Below are 12,659 nucleotides of genomic sequence, written 5' to 3'. Positions count from 1 at the left end.
GCATGTTGCAGCAGATATTAGAGTAAATATTTTCATTACAGAATTTCACTGCGTAGCTTCGTGTTGTATCAGTGGAGTAGCGGTGCGAGAGAGAGAGAAAACGGCAGAGGATGAGTTGAAATTACGGATAAAATTGTGGAAATGTCTAAAAGAAAAACAACCAGACTGATAAAGGGTCCCAGAAGACTGAAGTCTGAAGGCAGTGAACATGAGAGACATACACCAGTGAACCAGGTTGTGTACAATATTTGTACAAGCTAATGTTAGTCATATGAACGCTGCACAGCTATTGGCTAACTGTTAGCTCCATCTTGATTCCTGCATAATTTGTGCAATAACTTTATTATGCTGAAAATAAAATTGTGGTCTTCCAAAAATAATGTCCTAAGTAATATTTTTATCTAAAGTGATTTTGGCAAAAAAAAACATCACTTTGTTTCTGCCAAAAAATGAATTGTGAAAAAAACAAATGAGCCAAGTGAGGGATTGGTGACCTGTCTAGTGTGTCCCCTGCCTCTTGCTCCTGACCACTGGAGATGGGAACCAGCACCCTCTCAACCTGAAGTGTGATAGATAAAGTTTGAATGGATCCAGAGTGGGATTCTGTCTGCAGCTGGAGAGGAACTGCTTTAGAGCCTACCACAAAAAATAAAAATGCCTGAAATAATTTCATAAAAAACAGGCATAAAAACTTATTAGTTGGAGGCCAGGCTTCACAGTTTTCTCTGCATTTATGTAATATAGTTGAAAGTTGAAATTGTTCATCTGAAATTGTTTGCCCGTCATCAGAAAGTTTTTGTTCAGTAATAAACCTGAAAATTTCAATTGTTTTTTGTTTTTTCTCTTTAAACTGTTTATTCACAATTTTTAATAGATAGAAATGTTAAATTATCAAATACTGCAAGCTGAGGTTGTTCTGGAAAAAAGAGCAAAAATTCAGACACTGCACATTTTTTGAGAATTTTACAGCCATAAAATCAGAAAAATACCAGGCGGCCCAGTTACAATTATGGTCTTAAGAGGGTTAAGAAGGCTCCAAGCAGTATGTTGAACTGTACCATAGCAGCAAGTTATTTTAATTGCCATTATGACCTTAAAAAAACGGCATCCCTTCTTGGGACAGCCACTGTTCTGTTACTATGGTCACCAGTCTAGACTTGTATGTGTGTGAGGGTCAAAGTCTACAACAGGCTGCCACTTTAGTCTGTTAAACTACAAGACTTTAAAACAGAAAACTATGCCTCAGAACAGCTTTGAATATCTCAAGAATTGGAACTGCTATCAATGTTATTCACAGACCTTTTATATCAGACCATGATTTATGGGATTGTGCCTGTCCAACTTCATTTTTTTGAAAATATAAGACCACAGGCACAAAACATACTATTTGATACCATTTTATTCTCATATTTATTTAGAAGAATTTTTTTCTCTAATTGTGAATGCTGGCCAGTCACAATTAGAGACTTCAAAGCAGAGGTTAAGTGTGCTTAGAGCAGCAAGAGGAACGCCAGGCTGTAACTTTTGGCACTGCTCTGTTCCTCAGGGAGTTGCTGATAAAGAGCTAGATTACTCTTTTCTCGTGTTGATGAATATGAATTTGCCACACAGTTCTGAATGGGCCAGCTGATGCTTACTCTGAGATTCTGATGATAGGTGCAACCCCACAAAATTAATTTCCTCTAAAATATTTAAGGATTGTTTAGAAGAAAACCCTAGGTCCTCAGTAAAATTAATGACTTGACATCTCTTAGATGAAATTTTGATGATGTGAGTTATAGAGGCGTATTGTGTCTGCAACCCTCTCTCCGGCAACTTGCGTCTCTGTTTGTAAATCCGTTGGACACTCGCTATATTAAACTTTCATGGCTGCTTGGTTTTGAGCTGCTCCTTTCCCCTCACAGTGTATGAATAACTTCAGTGTTGTATGTTTGAGTGTGTACGGGTGCGTTCAAGTGCATGAGACAGGGTGGGCGAGGACGGCCGTGCATACTGGCCTTGTTAGAGGTTGTGTGTGTACATGGAGGTACCAAGTGAGAAGGGAGAGTGCGTGCTATGAATATTTGATGTGCTGTTCAATGTTCATGAGGGAGAAAGATAGAGAGAGGCAGGGACACGGAGAGGTGGAGGGAAGCAGGGATGTAAATCACTCTGCTGCAACACACGGTCACCATCAACACAACAATGCTGTCCTTTAATGTGATTATGGTTTTTATAGATTATGGTCATTCAGGTCCTGCTGTAGGATAACGGGAGGAAATGTTTGTGTTATCAGTGAACAACAAACTTAGCAGGGCTTTATCCTGCTAAGTCAGGAATTCAAAGACTTGGGCTGATAAGGATGTAATTAAATAACTGGAAATATATTAAATTAAATATGGCTAAGCATGAACTGCCTGCTGAATCATTCAGTCTCATTACATAATACTGCAGCTCAAAATCTATCTAATGGAGCTAAACTAAATGGTTACGATGCTCATTTGTATGTTTTCAATAGGGGCAAGAATTTAACACATTCGTTTTAATTCAAACATTATGTAGGTTTTAATTGCATTTTTCCTTTTTAAATACTAAAGTCTTGAACCAGAACCTTTGCATTGTGTTTCTGGTGTGCCAGTAAATCTGACGCACGAGTGACATCTACACACAAAAGCAATGGACGACCCCCCTGGGGATTCAGTTTTGGTTAATAAAATATATCTGATGGGATGCTGAAAAGACTATTGTTGTGCTTAAGTTGTGCTAAAACGTTTGCTTTTCACGTTTGCTATTCAAGTCTAAAATACCATCTTTTTTAAACTTTATTTTTTTATCATTTTTAAGGATTTTAATACACATGCATGCTTGGAACATTCAGATCCCCCTTTAACACAAAACGCAGAGCATTCAATTTGACAGGTGCAGTCATGTAATCAACAAAAAGCATTAATTACATCTATTAACAATTGTTGTCATTCGTTATAGAGGTTTCAGTTTTTTCCAATATTTGTTGTATTTGTGAGTAGCAAGTCTTAATGAGAAAGTCAGTCTCTCCATTGTGTGGATTTCCCCAACTATTTCCCTCCATTCCGAGATCGTTGGCGGTTCCGGGTCCAACCACCTGCGGGTTGTCGCTTTCCTTGCTCCTGCTAACAGTACCAAAAGCAGATATCTATCCAACTTCCCCAGTGTCTCGGGTAGATCACCCAGGAGCACCACAGCAACATCATATCGCAAATTCAGGTCCATTTTAGCATAAGTCTAAAATACCATCTTGATGCTAAACATGTTACAGCAGCATAGATACCCCGAACACTAATGTCAGCATCCACAGTCCTCATTTCTTAAGGATTCCTTAATCCTTGGGACAGGATTAAGGAATTTTGTAGAGGTGTGTCGATCGATCCGCCACCGATCATAATCGTCCGATTTCCGGGAAAAAGTGTATGATCGGTGATCGCCAATCACGTTCTCTTGTTGCCAATCACACAAACCGATCATCACCTGCATCTCATTTTGCAGCCTGCCTGTGCAGCTGGTCTCCTCTTTCCTTCACACTGCGCAAACGCGCAGCAATAAATCCTAAGCGATGTGGAACTATAACGCACTGAGTGAAAAGGGAGGTTTGCGTGTTGCGGCGGAAAATTGAAGCAGGTCAAAATGCATCAACATGACGAATCTAATATGGCATGAAAACAATGCCATACTTGACGGAGTTTGGCTACATCGAGGCTCACTGCAGTAAAAAAGACATACGGAGGATCAGATAGCAGGTAAAGCAGCGCACAGCTACACTCACCCAGATTAGCATGACGGTCAGAAAGCTAAACAAATAACCCACAAAATTATTTAAGTCTTCGAGCTGCGATGTCAGACGCTGGTTCTATTCTTGCTGTGAACCGCTGCTACGCTACAGGTAGTAGCGTAGCAGCTACCTGTAGCTGCTATGCCGTCTAATATTTCACAGACAGAGCTTCGTTTCTGCTCCACCTGGTAGTGACTCTCACACCAAACCTCTGCTAAAAGCTGCAGCATCTAACCTAAAAAAATATTTTTACATACATATTAAAACTTTCGCTGTCCTAACATGAGACAGATAATCTCTGAGAAAATAATCGATCTCCTCCCTGATCTGCATAATTACTCCGCTCAGTCAGAAACAGCCAATCAGAGCTAGCAGTAATCAGCTAGCCGCCATGCTAACAGGAAGTTTTCATTCAGTGACTCTGGATTGTTTATTGTAATGGAACCTGTTTTTGCCTTTGAATGTTAAGTTTTATACTTAACATTCAATCCTCTCAACATTTTTGGCAATGTTGAGGTTTTATTTTGACTTTTTTGCATTACTTAGCCTCTTCAGAGCCTTCATATGTTTTCAGTCTGTTAAAGATACTATTACCAATAGCAGTACAATTTGCACAATGCCTATTTAGTTTACTTCTTGGAAAAAATTATTAAAAACAAGTTTTGTCTAAATTAAGGTAAATTCATGGTTCCTTTTTCCACATAATATAACCGGTAGGGTTTATGATTAAATAAAATAATAATTATGTGATCGGTATCGGTGATCAGCCATGATCGGCCCTCATGGGTGATCGGAATCGGTATCGGCAGGAAAAAACCTAATTGGCACATCTCTAGAATTTTGGGATGGGATTCCTCCCCGTACCAAAATTCATGAATGTTAACACCCACAGCCTTACCTCGCAGGACCACAAGGGGTCTGTTTAAGGCAGTTTTCTACACACTCATCCAGTTCTCACTTTCTCCAATATGAATGTCACATCCTTCCTAAGCTTATTATCTCGAAGCTTGGACAGTGAAGTCCAAAGGTGTTGTTTTACAATTTTGACTAAAACTAACCAATAAAAACCTCCAAACCTTTCAGGTCTCTTTAGTCACTCTAGTTACACATCCAAGGGTTTTCTTGAGGTGCTGCAGGATCATCTTAAAGCTCCAAAACTATAAAATATCTAAAGCAGTAATGTTTTATTTCTCACCTCTAACATATGTAGCATTGACAAGGTCCTGAACTCAAATGATGAGGATAGTTGTATAGAAATACTGTATGTGCTCTCAATTGCCTGTACCAGCTAAGACTCAATGAACCGTGTGATTGTAGACATAGGAGGGAGGAGTGGTTCACTCCATTTAAGAGTTAAAATAATCAAATTTTATTTGCATAGCACCTTTCAGCAACAAGGCATTTCGAAGTGCTTTTCGAAGTGCTTTACATCATAAAAATATAAAAAATATAAAGTCAACAACATTACATTTTGCACATAAGACTATTGCTTAATGTTTCATGATTAGGTTTCAAAATCAACTCTAAAAAGCTAAGTTTTTAGTCTAGATTTGAAATGTGAGTCAAGTGGATTTTTCAAGTGGGTTAAGAGGAAAGATCAAACGAAGGTATACAGCTGGAGCTGCTGTGTCTAAAAGGATTCCTTTTTTGTTGTAACACATTTAAGAAATATTTATTTCAAAACTAAAAAGACTAACATTTTTTGTTTTAATAAATGTAAAGTATTGTCATACATATATCCCCAAGTTGTCTACATTGCAATGCATTCTGGATAGATAATGTACATGAGGCATTATGAAGCTAGAGCTGTCCAGCCAAAAATAATTTTATACACAACATTCAGAATATTTCACATTGAAATAGAAGGCAATCCAGAAATAAAAATGAAGAGAAAAGACTCAGCCGAAAGTTGGTGTTTGTGCTGCTGCTTGAAAATGCCAACAAGAAAGGAGTTCTGTTGCCAAGAGCTCCAGTCCCAAAATGTCATGAATTTTGGGACCTATGATTAGCAACAGAATTTGCTTAAACATATTAAAAATGTATAAAATACATTTTCTTAAATGTATTTGAATGATGTGTTACAAAGTTGCTTCATTGTCACTTTAAACGTCTAATCATTACCTTCCAACTTGTTTTGATTTTGTGATAGTTCCTGCAAATGTCGCTAGCTCCTGATAATGGTGTCAGTTGTAGCTAATGGTTGTTAGCTCTAGCTAACATAGTAAACAACAAATCACATTAGTTTTCTTTTCCCCAACAGAAATCTCATGTATAACACCACATGGAAACTGAAGGCAAATCTTATGCGAGTTGCCTGACTTCCAGTGTTTTTTATAGGCTATAAAATAACCTACCCACGTTATCGGCCCAGAATGCATTGCATAGGTGAAAATACATTTTTGAAATGTATTATTTTTGAAGAAATTAATTTTTACTTAGCTCAAATATGAACTTTTAGGTCAATAGTAAAATCAAAACATATTAAAACATCCTCAACTAGTTAGGGATCCCTTTAAAAAGTATGATTGTAGTCTTTGTTTTCATCTTAATAAATGGACATTTAGTGCCATTGATCCCCTGATGTCGGACAATCAAGGAGAGGCTAATGAGGACAATGTATTTCCAAGATAAATAACGCAGACAGTCATTAGCATATAGATGATGATGGTGCTTTAAAAAAACATTGGTGCCAAGTCAAAGCAAATAAAGAAGACATCAAGCATGAAGCCCTGAAGTTTCCACTGGGGGGTGGGCAACAGAAGCAGAAATTCCCATCAGAGTCGAACTGATGCCCATTAAAATACAACCTAGAAGATGTTCAGTAAATGAAGGAACGATGGCAAACTCATACTGAACCAGAGATCTTGATGCCTGAACTGGATTGGACTTCCCTGAAGAGTTATGCTTGAATGTAAATGTGGCACCCAGTGGTGCTGTTTTCATTAAGCAAACAAGAAAAAAAAATCTTACCGATCAGAACACAACATAGTCAACAGGGTTTTAAATGAGGAGATAACTGTCTGATCGTGGTTCTAAACTATGATGGGAAAACCCTAGTTTTTTTCTGACAGAAAAAAAACTCCAGCATCTTTATGAGTATACGAAGCCTCAATTTTCTGCTATTTGTTAATTTTGGCCAACAAAAAAATACAACCAAAAATACAAATGTGATATTAAAATCTTCCCTGTTCAAAATGTTTGCTGCATATTTTGGGTTATTAAATATAACAAGCCTCTCCTTGTTCTGACCTATAATAGGATTAACATTAAGACGTCAATGTCTTTTCTACTGGTGGAAATATTTTTTGCTGGTTTCAGTAAAATTAACAATCAGCATAAAGCTCAGTTTGTTTCACTGTTTTAACTGCTGAACAAACTGCGGAAGGAATAAAAAGGTCTAAATACATTTTTAATGTTCCCTGTGGGAGGATTGGGTTATTACAACGGTAGAGTCAGCAGGGCTGCAGAGAAAATTAATAGAGGTAGAACAGATTGGATGTAGGCATCTAAAATGAACTTGTTTAGGAATTAAATGTTTTTGGTTGAGCATGATGGAGATGCTGATTGATGGAGTAAAGTTTCTGTCATTTAAAGGTACTTTGAGTTGATCCCAGGTTGGTGGCTTCGGTTTCTTGTCTTCAGGCCTGATCTGGGAGTTTGCTGTTCTGATTTCTGAGCAACTTCATTGACACATTGGTCTTGTGAAACGGTGTGCCATTCTGCTGGAAAATCTTTTCTAGCAGAAACTCCTTCAGTAACAGACTCCTGTATCCACGGTACACAAAGGAATGTTTTCGGAGGTCCGTCCTATTAGCAGGTGTCTAGAACCATCACTGTTCCAACAAATTCAATAAGGGTGTTTTTACATTTGATAATCTGGTAGACCCATTTGTTTAGGGACATTGCAATATTTGTTCCATTTTCAGTTGCTGCGGCTCACCTTCACATTGCACTGTGTCAAACGACAAGTGAATTAAAAGTTCTCTTTTCTGACAAGTCATTTCTCCCACTGTGTGCGCTACTCACACATTTTTTGTTGCTTGTATTTACCCAGAATGCCATGTACTAAAGACCCAAACACTGGGTCTGGTATCCAAAGCTGCACTGTTGCAGGTAATAGGAATGTCATGATTGCAGCCCTGCAGCCCTACCCTGAGTGTGCTGATTACTCATTACCCTCACCTGCACTGTGCTGCTCCCTATTTAAACAGCTGCTCATCACCAGCTCAGTGCGAGATCGTCTGTTGCCTCAGTCACAGCTTTCAAGCCTTGTTCCATGTTCATGAGTCTCCTGGTTGCTTATCCTGTCTGGTTTTTGACTGCAGATTTTGGACTTTTCCCTCTGCTGTTGAAGATTTTTTGACCTCCTGTTGCTGAACCCTGCCTGCCTCTGACCCTGCCTCCAGTTTTCTGTCTGCTGGATTTTCATTGCCTGAGAAGCCCCTGTGCATGACCCTGGATTGTTTCAACGACTAAGTCTCTGGTTTGTGGATTTTGTCCCAGTCATCTGGTTGTCCCTGGAGTCCCCATGGCCCATTCACCCTCCCCTCCCCTAGCTGGCTTCCCTACCCCTGTGGTTTCCCCATTCCTCAGTCACCAGTGTGACCACACCCTGTGGAGCCCCTTCTTCACCCTTATTTTGTAATAAACTTTTTGTGAATTTGAACACTTGTCTTGGCTGTGTTTTGGGTTCTGGCTGATTTTGCTTGTACATTACAAGGAATGCTTAAAACAAAATGTAGACATGAACTGGAATCAAAATAACAAGATCCTGGATACAAGTCACAGACTTGAGCTTCCTTCGTAGGGTGGGTGGACCGTAACCCTAAGACAAAGGGTGAGAAGCTACATCATCTGGGGTGCTCAAGGGGAAGGAATAACGATGTCTCCTTGGAGCTTCCCTTTGACGGTTTTCCAGGCACATGGATGGATGGATGCATGCATGGACGGATGTAAAACTGCAATTGTTTCTGGAAGGAAACCTCAGGAAGACCAAGGAAACCTCAGGAAGGAAACCTCAGGAAGACCAAGAACTCCCTGGAGGTACTCTATATGCCATCTGACCTGGGAACGCCTTGGATTCCCAAAGTACAAACTGATCAGTCTTTGCAGTAAGGTTTAATCAGTCTTCATATCTTGAAGCAGAGCAGACCTTGTATATTTTAAACAATTTCCAAAAATAATTGATTTGCAAAATAAAATCCTAAACATAAACATTCAGATACAAAGGCTTAGGAACAGTGAGCCACATGGTGGTGAACAATCTAAAGTGAATTTAACCCAAACCACCAGCAGTAGGGCTCTCTTTTGACCTGTACTTCCAGTTGCATAGCATCAACATCTGACAATATTGTGCTCCAAACCAGTAGATGGCAACACATGTAATTCACTTTTTATTTTAAAATTTTGCAGGACAGTTGGATAGAAAAGTAGTGTTTGATGACACAATCGCTGAGAAGATGTTCTCTGCACTGTACCACACACTATCATGTTTCAGCATCATCATAGTTGATGCTAATCTAGGAAAAGGTGAAGATCTTTTCCTATATCTTCAACTTTCTAGGAAAGCTGAAACAGCAGGTTTTCTGTTACTTGACTAATTATAATTGATATTCTGATTTCCAGGATTCTGGAACTTGCAAGTCAGACAAAGTGAATGTTTAGCAGCTCCACTCAGACTCTACAAATAACGGCTGGCTTTTCCACCCTGGCCGTGCACCCTCCCACTCACGAACACACAGAGTAAACCAACAGTGAAGTTAACATGGCAACCTTGTCAATACAGGCAAAGAAAATGGACATTTAATTGTAGGGCAATCAAGCCTGAGAGCTTAATGGGACTTTTATAGCTTTCAGCTGCTCCACCACCTTCCCTCCTTTCTTCCCCATCCCATGTTTTTCTTTTTTCTCTTCCTTTTTTAAGCAGCTAAAAAGACATCTGCATTGCTCTTTTCCACCACATTTCCATTTCGTCCGCTCCTCAAACTGAAATGACTAAGCATCAGGCATCTATTTCCCATTAAAAGGAACTGTTTCTTAGTTGCTTGTAGTTCCTTGATTTTCGAGGAACTACAGACACGATCTGGGCCATTGGGCCCAGATGATCGAGGTACTGACTCGGGCCCAAACGAGTCAGTACCTCTGACTCGTTTCTCGGACCCTGCCCTTATTTTATCAGGGACGCTTTTGTTGCGCTACAGGATATGGGTTGCAACACAGAAGCAGAAAATGCTTCTAAATAAACAAGCCAAGAGTCCTTACTATCCTGGCTCCCTCCTGACTTCCCCATGGTCGCCCCAGCTCTCAATTTGTCTTTAAAATTAAAGGAGAGGAGAAAGAAGACAGATTTCTGTTTCTATTTTTTTTACATTTACTACCAGAACCAGAGACTGTTTTTATTCTCTTCTGTTATTGTACAATATGTCATTCAAAAGAACGTAATCAGAGCTTCTTTATTGACCTCAAAAGCAAGAAAATATTTCATTGGTAAACATCTAATTCATAAATCATTGAAGCATTTAAGACATCAGAATGAAGCACCATGGCATTCATTACAGGAACTGATCTAACGCAGCTTACACACACACACATACACACACACACCCCCCCACACACACACACACACACACACACACACACACACACACACACAATCAGTACAATACAGACTGGTGATAAGCATGAATCCAGTCAGTGCACTTAAAACAATTTATGCTCAGTAATTGTTCAGACAAAACCACTCACTGCATTGACATTTTTATAATTACCTTTCTGTTATGTTGCTCTTTTCTCAGGCACGCTGCCTTCAGGGACTGAAGGGTTTTCACAGAATGAAGGTTTTTCTTGGCTGTTGTTGAAGGGGGGAAAAAGAAAACAAAAAGCAAGTTTTCAGTCTGGAGCCGAGATGCCTTTAAATTGAGGAAAGTTTATGTTCAACAAGCTAAGACCTACTGCTTTGGTCTGTGAAAGCAGAACATATAAATATTTTATAAATATCTGTGTAAGTGAATAAGAAAGGTAAAGAAAAGTAATAGACCCTTCTAACTCACTATTTGATTGGATTTGCTTGGTTTCTTTCTCTCTCCATGAAGCTATCTGCCATTGGCTCCACTTCACCTGCAGAATTTGGACAGTCCTTGACATCGCCACCATGATGTTTGAAAGAAACAATTGCAGTTTTACATCCGTCCATGCATGCATCCATCCATCTTTCCATCCATTCATCTATTAACTCATTGGGCCAATCATCTATCTATCAATCCATCCATTTATCCATCTGTCCAACCATCATTGCAGAGTTCTGGGGGGCTGCTGTCTATGACCAGGGGTCCTCCCTACATGGGTCTACAGACCATCTTAAGGCAAGCTATATATTCATAACTGAAGTAATGAATATTCCTCACACAGATTTTATGTTCAAAGTCACATTCCTACATGAAACATACAAGCCTTCATTACAAATTAGGTGACATCTAGAGTTGCACATTAGCTTGTTCAACCTGTCCCACCCACAGCCATAGTAAACACACAGCAGGACTGACGATCATTGTGCTGCAGTCCTGACTTTGACACAAGGACATGGCAGGCACACATTTGTCACAGATGCAGCATTTTTCTGCTTCATTGATCCTTTCACACTTAATAATGTCAGGAAACCTCCACAAAAATGAGAACATTTTTATAGCTTCCATCTGAAAGTAAAGTCAGATTCTGGATTTTAGGAATCTAACAAAAATCATTGTTCATTAACATCAAATGTATGTTTTTAAACATGCTTTACCAAGTACTCGTCACATTAATGCCTTCATTTTATATTGGTTCTCACTGTCGTAGACTAAACTCAAATAATTTTGTTTTCGGCCTCATGGAGTCTGTCCCCTTTTCCAAAACTGTTGTGTGACTGGTTTGAATTTCATGGTTGTGTTTAACAGTGCTAATCAACTTCTCTGAGCTGCTGTTTAGACTATGTGTTTAAGCTTGGATCGTCAGGTAGCAGAAATTGTCAGAAAACTGCTTTTTCGTTCAGAGAGAAGATTTCGAGGAGCAATTGTAGAAATCCTCAAGGATGTTAAGCCCCCCTCCCCCCCTACTCAGTTTTGGTCCAGTCCAGCAGGACCAATCACCCTCTATTTTTTTCCAATAATGTTGAAAATAAAATCAGATGTTCCAGCCCATTATTTTGTCCTCTTCCAAACTTGTAAAAGTTGTTCCTCTGCCTTGATTGCTGTTTACTGTGCTGCTGTAAATCACACAACAAAACACTATCCATCTCCAAAACAAATAGCCACCCTTCTCAATACTCACATACTAATACACTCCCCCTTCTCCAATACAAACTCACACCCTATTTGTCAACCCTCATACACATACACGCATACATCTCCCCATCTTTAGTTGCACAAACTGAGGACTTATTTGCCTCAGTTTCCATTTTGATAATGCATATTGAACATTCCTTCTAACTTATTTTACCTAGCACTTTTATGAATCCTTTACATGCTCCCTTTAATTGCCTTTTGAGGATAAAGGTCTTTAATTTAGTTTAATTCTGATAAAAGGGCAGCGTGATTCTCATTCCCACAGTATGATGGCTCTGAATTTTGCTTTGTCCAGTCCTACAATGTTCTATCTAAGAATGAATCTGTTCAGATTAAGTCATGGAGTTGCTCTCTGGGGTCTTAAGGTGGCCGTTTCTGTATCAGGACATGGGTGATACATCACTTCCTTCATGGGCCTTTGTGACCATGCCTGTTCAGAGCACACACGGGAGAAATTTTGGGATGATAACTTGTATAACGCTGACCACAATACAGTAGGGTAGATAAGGAAGAGGTTTCTAGCATGGCCAGTAGTAACATGAAAAATGGGCTTTAAA

The 12,659-nt window shown here is 39.3% G+C and overlaps 1 long non-coding RNA gene across 1 annotated transcript in view; it reads right to left on the bottom strand.

Annotated features, from left to right (window-relative positions):
* Positions 1-10,930, bottom strand: part of LOC107834105 (uncharacterized) — an 18,880-nt gene extending 7,950 nt beyond the window's left edge. Inside the window, exons 1-2 of the long non-coding RNA XR_001659886.1 lie at positions 10,552-10,930; positions 10,046-10,096 (exon numbers count right to left, since the gene is read on the bottom strand). This is a non-coding gene — a long non-coding RNA (uncharacterized LOC107834105). The remainder of the gene's footprint in view (positions 1-10,045; positions 10,097-10,551) is intronic.
* Positions 10,931-12,659: the final 1,729 nt, after the last annotated feature.

This window comes from Poecilia formosa, unplaced genomic scaffold (genome assembly GCF_000485575.1).
Source record: "Poecilia formosa unplaced genomic scaffold, Poecilia_formosa-5.1.2 Scaffold519, whole genome shotgun sequence".
In the NCBI taxonomy this organism is placed as follows: Eukaryota; Metazoa; Chordata; class Actinopteri; order Cyprinodontiformes; family Poeciliidae; genus Poecilia; species Poecilia formosa.
This window is presented reverse-complemented; position numbering and strand designations above follow the sequence as displayed.